Here is a 15,924-nt window from a genome sequence, read left to right on the forward strand (position 1 = left end):
TTGATGGGTTAAAAAATAAAGTATAAAATGAGATTCTTAAATGAGTTTCTTCTAAGGCAAAATCATGATAATAGATTCAATATGAGTGACATCCAGGAAATTATAACAACAAAAATCCTAAATAAATTCCATCAATAAATGAAGATTACATCATACAAAAAATTGACATTTGGGAAGAAAAAGATTTGCCAAAAAAAAATCACAAAATATTTTAAGATCCTATAAGGTAAATAGGTTTAAATAAATATAGCTATGTTCTTGAATTTTGTTGATAACACAATTTGTATATAATAAAAAAACATAATTTATATAAAACATACATGGTTCTCTAAGTCTCTCCCTTAATAGTCAACCTCACAGGACATATATAAATATATATATATATATATATACATATACTATATATACTATATACTATATATATACATATATATATATATAATATATATATATGTATATATATATATAGTTTTGACACTGTGACCTTGTTTCTTTACAGTGAAAATTCCCTAACTATTCAAGATTATAAATGTAAAGGTAAATTATTTCTTTTTTCCATGATGTATGCTCAATAACATTGTTTTTTTAATAAATTTACCTATTCACATTAATAAAAATGTAATGATTTGCATTGTTAAATGAAGTTATTGAGGAACTGTAAGTGTGAAACTAATCACACAGCCTTAGCCCCTTTTCTATAGTATGCTTATATATTTAAGTATGTCTTGTTGCAAAGTCTCATGGGAAGCTCATTTGCATATACCTTGTTATAATGGCTAACCACATTCTACCTAAGTATTTACTGATAAATAGATATTTAATAAATGTCCATAATAGATAATCAATAGTATAGAATGAACCTATTTCATTCTTACTGGATCTCATCAGGGCAATGTTTTGTGGTCTTTCTGATATAGCTGATGGGGTTCTTTAGTTTGCACTTTTCTTAAAGTACTATAAGCAGTTTGGTATGGTTATTAGAAAAGCAATGAAAAATTAATTTTGTTTGAATGTTCCATGAAATTCAAAGCCTACAAAATTTAAGTTGAGTTGAAATGCAAGATTAAATTGAAATTGAAAGAAAATGTAATTTTTAAAAAAATATAATTTATCACATAGTTCAAAATTTAAAGAAACAGAAAAGTTTACAAAAACATAATTAAATGGCATGTTTATACCTAGAATTCAATGACTCAAAGCTTTAGCTATACTAATTGTAAAGTATCCATAATTTTATTGGGATAGCCTTCATTGTGAGAGAGTAATCTATCCATCACTTAGTAGATAAATCAGAATACTGACAATGAGAGATTATATAACTAGCCCAAGACCATTCTGCTAGTGTCAGAGATAGAACTTGAATCCAGGTCCTCCTGACTCCAAAACTAGTATTTCTTAAAAAATAAAACATTCAGTGTTATTATTCCCATTTTACAGATGAAAAAACAATTTAAGTGGGAAGGGGACAGGCCCAAGATCATAAGAATCTTTTTTTTTTTTTTTTAGTTTATATTTTTAATATATATTGCTTTATAAATTATGTTGGGAGAGAAAAAATCAGAGCAAAAAGGAAAAATTATGGGATAAATTAAAAAACCAGAAAAAAGAAATAAACATAGCATGTGTTGATTTACATTCAGTCTCCTTAGTTCTTTTTCTAGATGCAAATGGCATTTTCTTTCCAAAGTCTATTGGGATTGCTTTGGATCACTAAACTACTGAGAACCACCAAGTTTTTTATAGTTTATCATTACACTTTTTTTTGTTGTTGTTGTTATTGCTGTGGTTCTGCTTATTTCACTCAGCATCAGTTCATGTAAATCTTTCCAGGCCTTTCTGTTATCAGCTTGTTTATCATTTTTAATAGAACAATAATATTCCATTACCTTCATGTACCATAACTTGTTCAACCATTCCCCAATTGATGGGCATCCACTCCTTTTCCAATTCTTTGTTACCACACAGAAAGCTGCTACAAATATTTTTGCACATGTGGGTCCTTTTCACTCCTTTATGATTTCATTGGGATATAGACCTAGTAATGCCACTGCTGGGTCAAAAGATGTGCACAGTTTTATAGCCCTCTAGGAAATGCAGATGAATTAAAACAGCATTTTCACTCTTTTTGTTGTGCTTTGTTTGAATTTTCTTTTCTTTCTTTCTTTTTTTTTTTTTTTTTTTTTTTTTTTTTTTTTTTACTTTTTGATCTGATTTTTCTTGTCCAGCAATATAGTTGTATAAATGCCATGCCTATATTGGGGGGAAAAAATTCTATTTCAGACTTTTACCTTTACTCTGTATGTGTCTCTCTGTGTCAAGTGTGTTTCTTGTAAACACCATATATAGAAATAAACATATTCTGTTTTTTAATCCACTCTGATATTTGCTTCCATTTTATGGAAGAGTTCATCCCATTCACATTAACATTTATGATTACCAGCTCTGTATTTCCCTCCATCCTATTTTCTCCACTGTATATACTTTTATTCTCTCTTTCCACACTGTCCTTAGTGGTATTTTTTTTTTTTACCGACCCTACTCACTATCTTATCTCCTATCTCCCCCTCCACCCTTATCTTACTAGTATTTACTTAACCCACTCCTCTTACAACCTTATTTTCTATCAAGAGGAACCTTTTTTTCTCTTACCCTTTCCCCTAGTGTTTCTGCCCTGCCTTCTATCTTGTCCTTCCCTTTTCTTCTTTTTCTGCTTACGTCATTATAGGGTTAGATAAATTTTTATACTCAATTGAATGATTAAGTTATTCCCTCTTAAAGCCAAAACTGATAAGATCAAGCTTCACACAATGCTCATTTCCCCTTTCCCCCTATTGTAATAGGTCTTTTGCACTTCTTCATGTGCACTAATTATCCTATTATACCTTCCCTTTCCTCTTTTTCTAGTAGAGACTATTTCCCACTTCTTAATATCTTTTTCTTTGGTGTCATTACATCAGAGTCTATTCACAACCACACCATCAGTCTATATGATGCCCCCCTTTGTCTGCCCCATTGTCAGATATAGTTTGCAAGAGTTACAGATAAAGTTTTGCCATCTAGGATATAAACAGTTTAACCTTTAAATATGTGTGTGTGTGTGTGTGTGTTTTCCCCCCTGTTTATCTTTCCTTGCTTCTCTTGAATTCTGTATTTGTAGATTAAATTTCCTGTTTAGCTCTGTTTTTTTCAATAGAAATGCTTAAAAGTCTCTTACTTCATTGAAGATCCATCTTTCCCTTGAAAGATAATATTGATTTTTGCTAGGTAGTTAATTCTTGATTGTAATCCCAGGTCCTTTGCCTTCCTGGAATATGGTATTCTAGGCCCTCTGATCCTTTATTGTAGAAGCTGCAAGATTTTGGGTAATCCTGACTGTTGCTTCTTGATATTTGAATTGTTTGTTTGTTTGTTTGTTTGTTTGTTTTTTCTGGTAGCTTACAGTATTTTTTACTTTGAGATTACAGTTTTGGAGTTTTCCAAAAATGTTCCTTGAGGCTTTCCTTGTGGGATTTCTTTGTAGAGGTTAAGAATGGATTCTTTCCATGAGAATTTCCCCTCTGTTTCTAGAATATCTCTTATAGAATGCTATCTAGACTCTTTTTTTGATCATGCTCTTCAAGAAAGTGAATTATTTTTAAATGTATCTCTTCTGGATATATTTTTCAAGTCAGCTGTTTTGCCAATGAGATATTCATATTTTCTTCCATTTTTTTCCCCATTCTTTTTCAATTTGTTCTGATTGATTTTTGCTGTCTCACAAAGTCATTAGCTTCCATTTGTCCTGTTCTAGTTTTTTTTATGTATGATTTTCTTCAATTGTTTTTTGTATCTTGTAATGGGCTGAGGCTTGAGTTGATGCACTGAGGTCCCAAGCACGTGAGGCTAAATAGTAATTGGACCATACTCTATTAATATATATGCTTGAAGAAAGAATGGCCCCCGCCCACTCTCTGTGCAAGTCCTGATGTGTTGTATAAGAAATGACGATTTTGGTGGGTGGAGGCAGAGGGGCAGGAAGAGGGGCGGGGAGAGAAGGCTGGCTGGCTTCTTGTTGCAGCTGCTCACATTGCTAATCCCCCTTCACCTCCATCCTTCTTCACCTCTACTGAGAATAAAGATTGAAGATTTTCCCTTAATCTGAATTCCTGACTCTGGCTGATTTTAAAATACGTGGTCATCACAGTATCTCTTTTTCCATTTGGTTTGTTCTCCTTTTTAAGGAGTTGTCTATTTCAGAATTTTTTTTTTCCCTTCCTTTTCTAAACTGTTGACTTTGTCATGAATAACTTTCATTTCTTTTCTCATTTTTTCTTCTACTTCTCTTACTTCCTTTTGAAGTCTTTTATGAGTGTTTCCAAAAAGGTTCTTTGGGTTTGAGATCAATTTATCTGACTCTTTGAGATTTCTTATGTAGACATTCTGTCCTCATCTGAGTTTATGTGTTGGTCTACTCTGTCACCATAGTAGCTTTCTATGATGAAGGTTCTTTTTTTGTTTCTTGCTCATTTTCTTTCCTTTTTTAGGGGGGAGGGTATTTCCTCTATTTTTATTTTTATGGTGGAGCTCTGCTCCTGGAGTCTATGGGGTGCTATTCCAAGCTTCTTGTGTAGCTTTGAGCTTTGGCTTTGAACAAAAAAGCCCCTTGGAAGGTATAGCCTTACCTACTCTTTTCAGGAAACAGCCTGGTTTCGCTGATTGTGTCTTCTGAGCTAGGACTGGCAGCTGCCCCCTGATTTGCTTCTCTACTGAGTCATGACAGAAGTTCTGATTTGCTGTAATTAAGACCCTTTCACCAGCTTTCTCAGCATCTATCTGACCTAGGCTGAATACTCTTTTCATCCCAGTGAGAATGACTTTTCTTGAATTTTTTGTCATTGTATCTTGAGCTGGGGAGTAATTTCATTCCATCAGATTTTGATCAGAGGCTTGTTTTCATGCATTTTTCAAGGGAAACTGGGAGAGCTCAAAGCTTCCTGACTTTATTCTGCCATCTCGGCTCTACCCCCAGAACTCCCCAAATCTAGTATTCTTATCTTCTATGTCAAACAAAACTACAAAAAGAGGAGGGGAGGAACCCAATATAAAATAAAGAGAATACTAATATTGTGGGAGTTGTAAACAATGTAGACTATGTGTTTTTGCAATTAAAAAATAACTTGCAGAAATCAGTATCATTTGGAGTACTCAAAAAATAAAAGTATTTGACATAGGGCATAGTGAAAAATGACCTGTCCATCTTCTACCTTATTATAGAAATGTAATAGAACACAATTATCTATAAAGAGAAATATAATAAGCCATAATATTTCTTTTAAATTTAATATGATAGTCCTATAAGATACAATGAATTTAAGTGAAAAAGAAATTTATTATTGTGTATTTATATTTTCAGCCACATATACTATTAAACAGAAGCTATCATATCTTTTTTTTTGCATGAAGAGTGAGGATTTTGATCAATAATCCCTTGAGACATTAGCTGAAATTTTGTAAGTTAAATACCATTTTGCTATTTCTTTCACATATTTCTAACCTTTTTATACATCTGTACTCATTGATGTTCTCAACCTCCCAATTTAGCATCATCTGTAAATTTAATTAATGTGCTTTTTTCTCTCTTTTTACAAATCATTAAAAAACATGTTAAGTAGAATTATGACTAACACCAGCTCCTACTAGACCTCCTGTTGTCTTGTCATACAAAACATTTTACCTTATATATAAGCATTATTAGTGATGACAAGACAAGACAAGACAGGAATGACATAGGAACTTGACCAGTAATAGCTCAGAGAAAGAGCATAAAGCTTTGTTTACTCTTAAAAACTCTAAAAATAACAACTAATAGGATTCCTTAAACATCAGTTAGCTTTCTAATGGTTTTTAATGGTTCAGCTTTCTAATGTGTAATGGGCTGAGGCTTGAGTTGATGCACTGAGGTCCCAAGCACGTGAGGCTAAATAGTAATTGGACTATACTCTATTAATATACATGTTTGGATAAAGAATGGCCCCCACCCACTCTCTGTGCAAGTCCTGATGTGTTGTATAGGAAATGACAATTTTGGTGGGTGGAGGCAGAGAGACAGGAAGAGAGGCTGGGAGAGATTGAGCCTGGGTTCTATGCTCACATCTGCTGGTCAGTGTGGCTGCTGGTTTAGCTAGCTTCTTGACTCAGCTGCACACATTGCTATTGCCCATTCTCTTCCACCTCCGATCTTTCTTCACTGAGAATAAAGATTGACGATTTTCCCCTAACCTGAATTCCTGACTCCTGCTGATTTTAAAATATGCAGTCTTCACCCTAATGAGATTTTTTATCCCCCAATCACCAAAGTTTAGTACAATTAAACATACTTCATATATGAAAGCATGTTCCTCAAGGTTCACTTCTAAAAAATGAATATTTTGAGGGTTTGTTTTTTTTTAAACCCAGACATCATTGTAAGAGAAAATTCCTTGCTGCATTTCATACTGTTGAGATCAATTAATGAAACAGGGAACTAAAAACAAAGTAAGTGGATTTGAGAAAGGATCCTGAAATCAATTCTGCTGAAATAACCTACAAACAATTCAATTCAATAAACATTTATTAAAGACCTAGTAGAAGGTCAAGACTGTGTATTGGGGATACCAAGATAAAATGATAAAATTCCTGCCTTAAGTAACTATCATTTTATTGGGAGAAAACAATATCTATGCAAACAAATAAACACAATGCATATGCAAATTAAGCACTAAGTACTTTGGGAATGGGATAGCTCCAACTCTTGGAGAGGGGATTTGAGAAAACTTTGCAATGACATTATTCAAGCTGAACCTAGAAGAAAGCTAGAAATTCCAAGAATTGAAGTGATTAAAGATAACATACAAGTTTTAGATAGCTTGCACTGGACATGGAGTTGAGAGAAGAAATATTATATAAGGGTACATCAAGGAGTCAGGGTCAGCTAGAATGTTCAATGCATCAACATAGAGTTCTTGTTTTACATAAATTCATATTTCATAATTTCAACTGGCAATTGGAGGAGGGGCAGGTTGCAGGGGCATCAGGATCAGTGGAACCCCACACCAAGTATCCTTGGTTCCCAAACTTTGAAACTCATCCAGCTGGGGCTGGAATGTGGGAAGAGCTAAAGACCCTCTGGCTGGGGGAATACCAGAATGGTGGAGGGGGGAGGATGGGGGATCCTCCAAGAGAGGAGGGGATTTGTGATAGAAAAGAAATCAGGAAAGGTTATCTAAAACTAGATTTTGAAGGGGTTTATATGTGAAGTAGAAGAATTTGCTTTTTATACTAGAGAAAATAAGCAATACTTAAAGCTTCGGAAGTAGTAATGATGTTTGTACCTCTGCTAGGGGTGGTGATGATTGTGTGTTATAGTAGATGAACTCTGAGATAAAGTTTGACTTCCCCCTCCACTACAATTGGTGCTGATAAGAACTCTAGATTTCCTTATATTTTGAGTATCATAAAGGTTATTACCTGGTCAATGGTGGGAAGAAATAGAAAAAACTTAATCCTGTCCCCACTAAGGACAATTTACTCTCAAGAGGTCTTTACCATTGGTCTCCTGGAATGGGCAGTGTAAAATTGAATTGCTAAAATACCTAGCCCCAGAGGTATTTCTGATTCTGAAAATCTCAAAATATTTCCTGTGTGGGCCATCTGTCTTAATCCAGTAGTGAGAGTATTTTATTTCTCTGAAATAGCTTAGGATCTTTTCCACACCTAGTTTCCACATTTAGTTTCTACCTAGTTTGATTGATTGATTGATTCAATACAGCTTTCTAGGCTTCCTGTGATTACATTAATTGGGGTGGATATGGAAACTCCCACCCTTAGATAAAAGTTAGCAATGCTGAGAGAATTGAACTGGCAGGAGAGTGGGGAGAGAAGCAAAGACCTGGTTGATTAACTGTACCTTTTGGTCTCTAAGGGCAGTAACCATTATTATTATATTTCATTAGAAGGTAGGAAGGAAGACAGGAAGAAAGAAAGGAAAGATGCAAGGAAGGAAGGAAGAAAGGAAAATGTATTTGGCAAATTAACCCTGTATAACTTTAATGCAAATCACTTATCAAATTTGTTTCAACAAACATTTTTAATAAGGTATCATAAAAACTCCACTGTGGAATTTAAAATTTCACTATCTATCTGCCAGAAATTTTGTGTCAATCAAATATTATATGCAAAACATAAAACACTATAAAATTATAATTCATGAATTGTTGATAGAGACCATAGATTAATAGACTGAAGAGAATTTAGAATTAATCTCATAATACTTTTTAATGTGATAGATGAAAAAACTAGGATTTCCCTAAGAGGAGAGGACTTTAGGCAACTTGCCTAAAGTCAATCAGTGTGTGTAAATTATTATTGTTAAGACATGAGCTTTGTCTTCAAAGATTTTACAGTCTAATATGAAAAAGAAAATAGATGGCTATCAGCAACACAGTATATGATTAGTATTATATTAGTATTGCAAAATACATTCAGAGTAGGGAATCATTTCTTTCTTGGCTGATGAGGAATAGCAATATAGTGATGGCATGTAAAATAGATGAGCATGATAAACCACCCTACTCCTACTAAAGAGATGATGACTTCAGGAAGCAAATGACATATATAATTTTAGGACTTGACCAACATAGGAATTTATTTTGCTTGACTATACCTAACTGTTACAAGGGCCTTATGGTTGTTATTTTCTTGATGGGGAAGGAAGGATAGAAAATTGCTTTTCAAAAATTTTTTAAATTAGTTTGAAATAATGGGCATGATTTTCATAAGCAAAAGTGATAGTAGAGAACATTCTAAGCAAAGGCCTTAAGGAAAAAAATGAGGAGGTAGAAAAGACTGAAAATTCAGCAAGTACAAAATAGTCCAAATTATAGGAGCAAAAAGGATGCAGTGAAAAATAAAAGGGATGAGATGACTTGTAAACTACTGCAGTGGGACCAGATATCATGTGCCTATGTAGCCTGACATTCACAGGTATACACTCCAGGCAATAGAACAACAAAAAGAATAGCAAGTCAGTGCCCTAATCTAACACACTCTGCTGTGAATTTATCCTAATGGATAGTTGACTCCTTTACTATCATAGGACATTTTACCCAGTTTCCTAATTCATTCCTCCCAATAAACATGTATCTTGCTGTTCAGACTGACCTCTTTTGGAAAGATACTGCTTTTAAATGAGACCACATCTCACTCTCCCTGGTAACCCAAAATTCATAGTAGCACTGTGTTCTTTCTATTCTATACCGCATCATATGCTAATGTTTTATGCATCAATATTTGAAAAGGAAAGATGGATAAGGTGAAATTGGGCAATAAATTCTTCCATGCTGATATGTTATATTTTGGCAGAAGAACAATTTATACTGACTAATAAGCAAAACAATTTTCAGCTGGATGGTTGATGAAGGAAATCATTGCTCATTCTTGCACACTGAACCATGAAAAACAACAACAGGTAAGTTGATTTGACTATGCCATAGTAAAATCAGTGAAGTAGCTGATTTTTTTCTTAAATGGGAGGAAGGTTGAAATCATCAGAGTTTGAAGTTTGAACATGTCTTCAGTAGTTTCTCCCAGTTGTAGCAGGAATATTTTTGTTTACCTCTAGCATGAAAACTAGAAAGGTGAAATTTCTAAGTACAACTTATTGTACTTTCAGAAAATAAAGAAAGCAATGTTAGGAGATATCCTCAGGTCAGTCATCCTTGATAATATCATTAACTATTAATAATCTATGAAAAGGATGCTTTGTCCTTTATGTGCAATGTATTTCTATCCTATATATCTATAATTCTAACAGGAACAAATTGAGGGCCCAGCTTTCTATTTATAATAATATTGCCATGACCCCTTTGACAATAAGTCATGTGGGCTAGGCTGAGGGGGCAGTTTTTCTGGAAATTAATGGTGTAAGCTTTTCTTGATTACTAGTGACTTCTTTCTCTGGTATACTTTGTAATATAAATTAGATATTTTTATTTTATCTTCTAGAGAAATTGAGGGTGCATTCTTTTATCTTAGAAAGAAGTTACATGAGTAGGAACATGAGATCTGACTTGCTTGGTAAAAATAAAAGGAAGGTCTTTACTTCTGGGAGGTATTGGAGAGGTCTTCTGAGGTCTTTACTCTTACCCAGGCTCTCTTTTCCCTTCTAATTGGTCACAAGAGAAAGTGTTCTCTCTTCTTCCAAGAATAAAGCAATGAGGATCATAAAAGCACCTCAACCTCTCTGTAGAAAAAGTGGGTTGAAAAATTACTCTTCTGGCAAGCTAAGCAGAAACTCATAGTATTGTCCTTCATTTTCTCGCTCTTCTATATTTGTCATGAGTTAAAGTCTTCTGTAGGTCAAACCAAGATAAAAAGTAGAAATTCACTATCATTGGTCTTTAATTTTAGGATCATAATTAAAATTGTATTTTTATTATCTAGGGATCATTTGAAATATGTTTGTGCATCTGAAGGACAAAAAACAAAGTTGCCAAAAGTGATAATAGTTAATATTAGAAGAACATTAATATACCATTGATAGAGCTATGAATTAATTTATCCCAGACATAAATTTGGAATTGTGCAACAAATATGACAAGATTATTCATATACTTTCATTCAGAAATCTTACTATTGGGTTTATGCCACAAAGAAAAAAGAAGTAACAAATTTTTTTTACTTGCCAAAATATTTTCTTTTCCAAGAAATTCCAGATTTTTAAGACATTTAATATTCTTTCCTTCCCTCCATACTCTATCTCCATTTCTCATTCTATGTGATTCTCACCTATTCCTTGCAATACATTTTATGTAGAAGTTCTACCAACAATGTTGAAGGCTTTCCTCTAGTTTATTTATCCTTTCAGTATCAATATAAAACTCCTTATTTCCTCAATTTTTTTTTTTTTTTTTTGTACAATTGAATCTAAATTCTAACCATATATTGTAATGCTGGAGAAACTGAGCAAGATAGAGATTGGAGAGTATTTAATAATTTATGAAATGGAGAGATTTACTGGGACCAAATGGATCCATGGTTTGGTCCCAAGACTGAATGAGACTATCGTCTCAAAGAATCCAGTAGCCAGTGTCAGATACAAGATTCTTTTATGAGGCAACAAGAACAATGACATAATGGGGGAGGTACCTGGATGGGATGACCTAATGGGAGGTACTGGAGAAGCTCCTGATATTCTAATGATGTCTAAAATGGATAAAGACCTTTATCCCATCAAACATTAAGAGTGAATAAGTATAGCCTAAGGTCTAATATACAAGACCTTTATCCTATCAGATATTAAGAGGGAATGATTATAACCTGAGGCAGAGTACCTAAAGGACAATTAGAAAAACTGGGTCAGGACATTAAAAGAGAACTGTGGCACAACAATATGACAATGCCTTTAATGCTACTTCTCATCTTCAAGTCATGTTTTAATCTACTTGGGCTTACCACAATTCTTTACATTGTAATTTGAGCCTCATGAATTTTAATTGCTTTTAATAATGACAAAAATGGGGTAGCTAGGTGGCACAGTGGATAGAGCACTAGCTCTGAAGTCAGGAAGATCTGAGTTCAAATTTGACCTCAGACACTTAACACTTGCTAGCTGTGAGACTGTGGGCAAGTCACTTAACCCCAATTGCCACAGCAATAATAATAATAATAATAATGACAAAAATAATCACTGACTTTTACATAGCATTACAGAACTGGCAAAGTGCTAGATAAACATGCTGCTATTTATTATCATCTCATTGATTCTTAGATCACCTTCCATGATTTGAAGTTGCCTAACATAATTGGTTGTTGAAAAATGAATTTTTGTAATAGTTATCATGGGAAATTTCAAAATGTCAGTCATTCACATTTCCTCCAATTTAATTCTAAGACCAAATGAAATATTTGCCTAAGAGCTAAATGATTTGGGGGGATTCCCATCAATTTCTATGTCACAAACTGTTTTTCATTCTTTTTTTTTTTAATATCATCATAGAAGATTAAACCAATCTATTTCATATAATTGTGGATCTGACTAGAAAGTGTTATATTGTTCCAGGATTTAATACCTTAATTATGTCATTAATGAACACAAACATTTTGACAGCTTCATTGCTGATAAGAACTCCATTTATAATTTAAACAGAAAAACTCTTTGATGCTAATTTACTCTTTAGGTGAACATGTATCTTTCTGTTTCATACTTTGCTTAATTTTCATCCTCAGCTAGTTACTGAACAAAGTTATCACTGTAATCAAATTTACTAGAGATCTGTATCTTTTTTTAAAATTTTGTACAAAACATAATGACTAATTTCTTTGAAAATAGCATCTCAAGAAAATGCAAGTGACAATCACTAAAAGAAATCACAAGAAATGAAAATAATTTAAAGATACAGGAAAGCATTTGTTACTAAATGATAAAGGTATATGAAAAGGCAATTAAACAAGTTTATACAGAGAGAGAGAGAATTCTTTTTAATAGATTTTTTCCCCAAATATATGTAAACATAATTTTCAAATTTCATTCTTATAAAACTTTGTGTTCCAGATTTTTCTTTCTTCCTCCCTTACCTTGTAAGGCCAGAGAAACTGAGCAAGACAGAGATTAGAGAACAATTTAATAATTTATTAAAAGGAGAGATATACTGGGACCAAATGGATCCATGGTTGGTCCCAGGGCTGAACAAGACTATTGTCTCAAAGAATCCAGTCCTGAGTTTCTGGACAGCAAGATTTTACAGGATAACAAAAACAATGACATAATGGGGGAGATACCTGGATGGGGATAACCTAATGGAGGGAGGTACCTAGGATGACACAATGGAAGGAGGTACTAGAGAGGTTACTGATATTCTAATGATGTCTAAAATGGATAGACCTTTATCCTATCAAACATTAAGAAGGAATGATTATAGCCTAAAGATATAAAGCCTTTATCTCATCAAACATTAAGAGGGAAAGGTTATAACCTGAGGCAGAGTAACTAAATAGGACAATTGGAGAAACTAGGTCACCACATTAAAAGGGAACTGTGGCACAACAACCTGCCCACCCTGGACAGCAAGCAATCTGATATAGGTTAAATGTGTGAAATTTAAAAAAACATATTTCATATTTATCATGTGCAAGAAAAAAACATAAAAAGGAGGGGGATGAGAAAGGAAAAATCAAGCAAACAAACAACAACAAAAGGTGAATATACTATTCTTTGATCTATATTCAGTCTACATAGTTCTCTGAATGCAGAAGACATTTTCCATCCCAAATCTATTAGAATTGCCTTGAATCACCACATTATTAGAAAAAGCCAAATCCATCACAGTTGATCATGACATAATCTTATTATTGTGTACAGTGTTCTCTTAGTTCTAGTCATTTCATTCAGCATCAGATCATGCAAGTCATTCTAGGCTTTTCTGAAATCAGCCTGCTTATCATTTCTTATAGAACAATGATGTTTCATTATATTAATATGCTATAAGTTATTCATCCATTCCCCAAATAATGGGCATCTATCCACTCAATTTCTAGTTTCTTGCCACGACAAAAAGGAATGCTACAAACATTTTTTTCACATATGAATGAATGTTTTTCTCTCTTTTATGACCTCTGGAATACAGACCCAGAGGAGACAATGCTGGATCAAAGGTTATGCAAAGTTTTATAGCCTTTTGGACATGGTTCCAAATTGTTCTCTAGAATAGTTTAATTCATAATTCCACAAACAATACATTAGAATCCTAGTTTTATCACATCTCTTCTAATATTTATCATTATTTTCTCTTCTCATCTTAGCCAATCTGAGATGTTTGAAGTGGTATGTCAGGGATGTCTTAGTTTGCATTTTTCTACACAACAGTGATTTAGAGCATTTTTTCATATGACTGGAAATTGTTTTAATTTCTTCATCTGAAAATTGTTTAGTTCATATCATTTGACCACTTATTAATTGAGGAATGGCTTGTAGTGAATTCATTCTTGAATGAACTAGATATAAACAGACTACCAAGTTGTCAGAGTAAAGATAAAAATTAATACAATTCCAGAATATATAAAATAAGATATAATAAATTATTATACTTGAAGCAAACCTAACTTGACCTATTTAGTTATTAGCACCAAAAAGTGAAATATAGATTAAAGAAAGGACAGACATCAATTACAAAAAAAAAAAAAAAAATCATTTAGAAGTTTAAAAGAATTCAATTGCATAACAACTGAGTGATAGGAGACTATAGAAATATAAAAATGTGTCACAGAAAGCAAACATTTGAAATAACTTCCAGAGGTAAAATATCCAAGGTTGATATAGTCTTATAATATAAATTCATTTGTAAAATCTTATAGAAAAGGGTGGTGGAATATTATGAACATCATCTTTTCATAAAATAGTGAAAAGCAACAGGAAGAGGAGATAGTCAACATTTCTCTTTCCCTGACAAATTCTGAGTGAAGAGGAAGAGATGCTTTAGGATTTAGGCCTCCAGGAGGAGAGCCTTTTTGTACACTTTTTGTACACTTATGTAGTTCTGAAACTAGTTAAGAGTCTTTTTTTCCCCTCCTATTTCTTCAGGAAAATTACCACAAAATACCTCTAGGTGCTCTGAATTAGAGTTTTCTGTAACAAAAATATGAGATGAGGTCCTCAGATGAGAGAGTGGGAGAATATGGGAAACTTGATGGGGTTTGTAAGGGAGAGATTTCATATGAAAATCATTTAGGGAGGAGTAAAGAGATTATTTTCTGTAGTGATTAAGATTAGCTAGCAAAGTATGTAGAGCACCAAATCTACACAGTTGCAAGACTTTTTTTTTTCCCTAGAAAAGAAAATTTCTATTCCTAGAGAATGGAAATAATCAAGGTTGGAATTAGTTTTGGAAAATGGCCTTTAATGACCACAAAATTTCCCCTGAAACAAAGACCTATCTTGGACAGAACAAAAATACAAGATTAAACAGCTGAACTCTTCCAATATTCCTCTCTAGAAAACTTTAAAATAACTCATTAAAAAAAGTTTGGAATAGCAGAACAAACAAAAGGTCTAATTAAGCCATTTTTTTCCAGTCTAAGACAATTTAGGAGGTAAGCAAGAGAGATCTTTTATACCAAGGTGGGAACTGGCCCACAGCTCAACAGCTGTACTTGCCTTGGACTTGGGGATAACTCTGGCAGCAGCAGTATCAAAAGCTCTCAGTCCAGAAACAGGAAGGAGGTCGATCAATTGAATAATTGATCAGAAACAGATTAGAGGGGACACTTTGCTGGCACAAAGTGCAGCTGGCACTGCCTGGCACCTCTGTTGCCTATACACAGCTTTGGATCCCAATTCTAAAGGGAAGAGGGACATTTGTGATTTGTCACAAAAGAGCATGGACCTAGTCCCAATTCCAAAGTATAGAGCTAATACTTATAGCTTCTGGAGATACAGGATCAAGAGAAGGGGACCTCATCATATACAGGGTTGAGCACTAACTTGTGTACCCACAGGAAATCAAGATATGACTAGGAAAGCAGTGACTATACTTTTCCCCAGATCCACCACCTTGTAAGCACTGATATCTTAAAGAACCCAAAAGTAGCATCCCCCCCAAAGTCTAAAGGTTGAAACAATGCATGTATATCTCCAGGTAAGCAGAACCAACATAGTATTCTAAGTTAAAAAAAAATAGTCTGGAAAAATAAGCAAACAACAGAAAAAGAGCTTGACCATGGTGGCAAGTAAGATTAAGACATAAAAGAAGACAATAATGTGAAAGCAGCTGCAAGAAAAGCCTCAAAAATGCTAATTGGACTCAAGTCCAACAAGAATTTCTGGGAGAGTTAAAGTAAAAAAGAAGATTAGTAAAGGCAAAATAAATGAAGATGAAGAAAGTTATGAAAAGAGAATTAACAGCTTGATAAAAG

This window comes from Sarcophilus harrisii, chromosome 4 (genome assembly GCF_902635505.1).
Source record: "Sarcophilus harrisii chromosome 4, mSarHar1.11, whole genome shotgun sequence".
NCBI classification, from domain to species: Eukaryota; Metazoa; Chordata; class Mammalia; order Dasyuromorphia; family Dasyuridae; genus Sarcophilus; species Sarcophilus harrisii.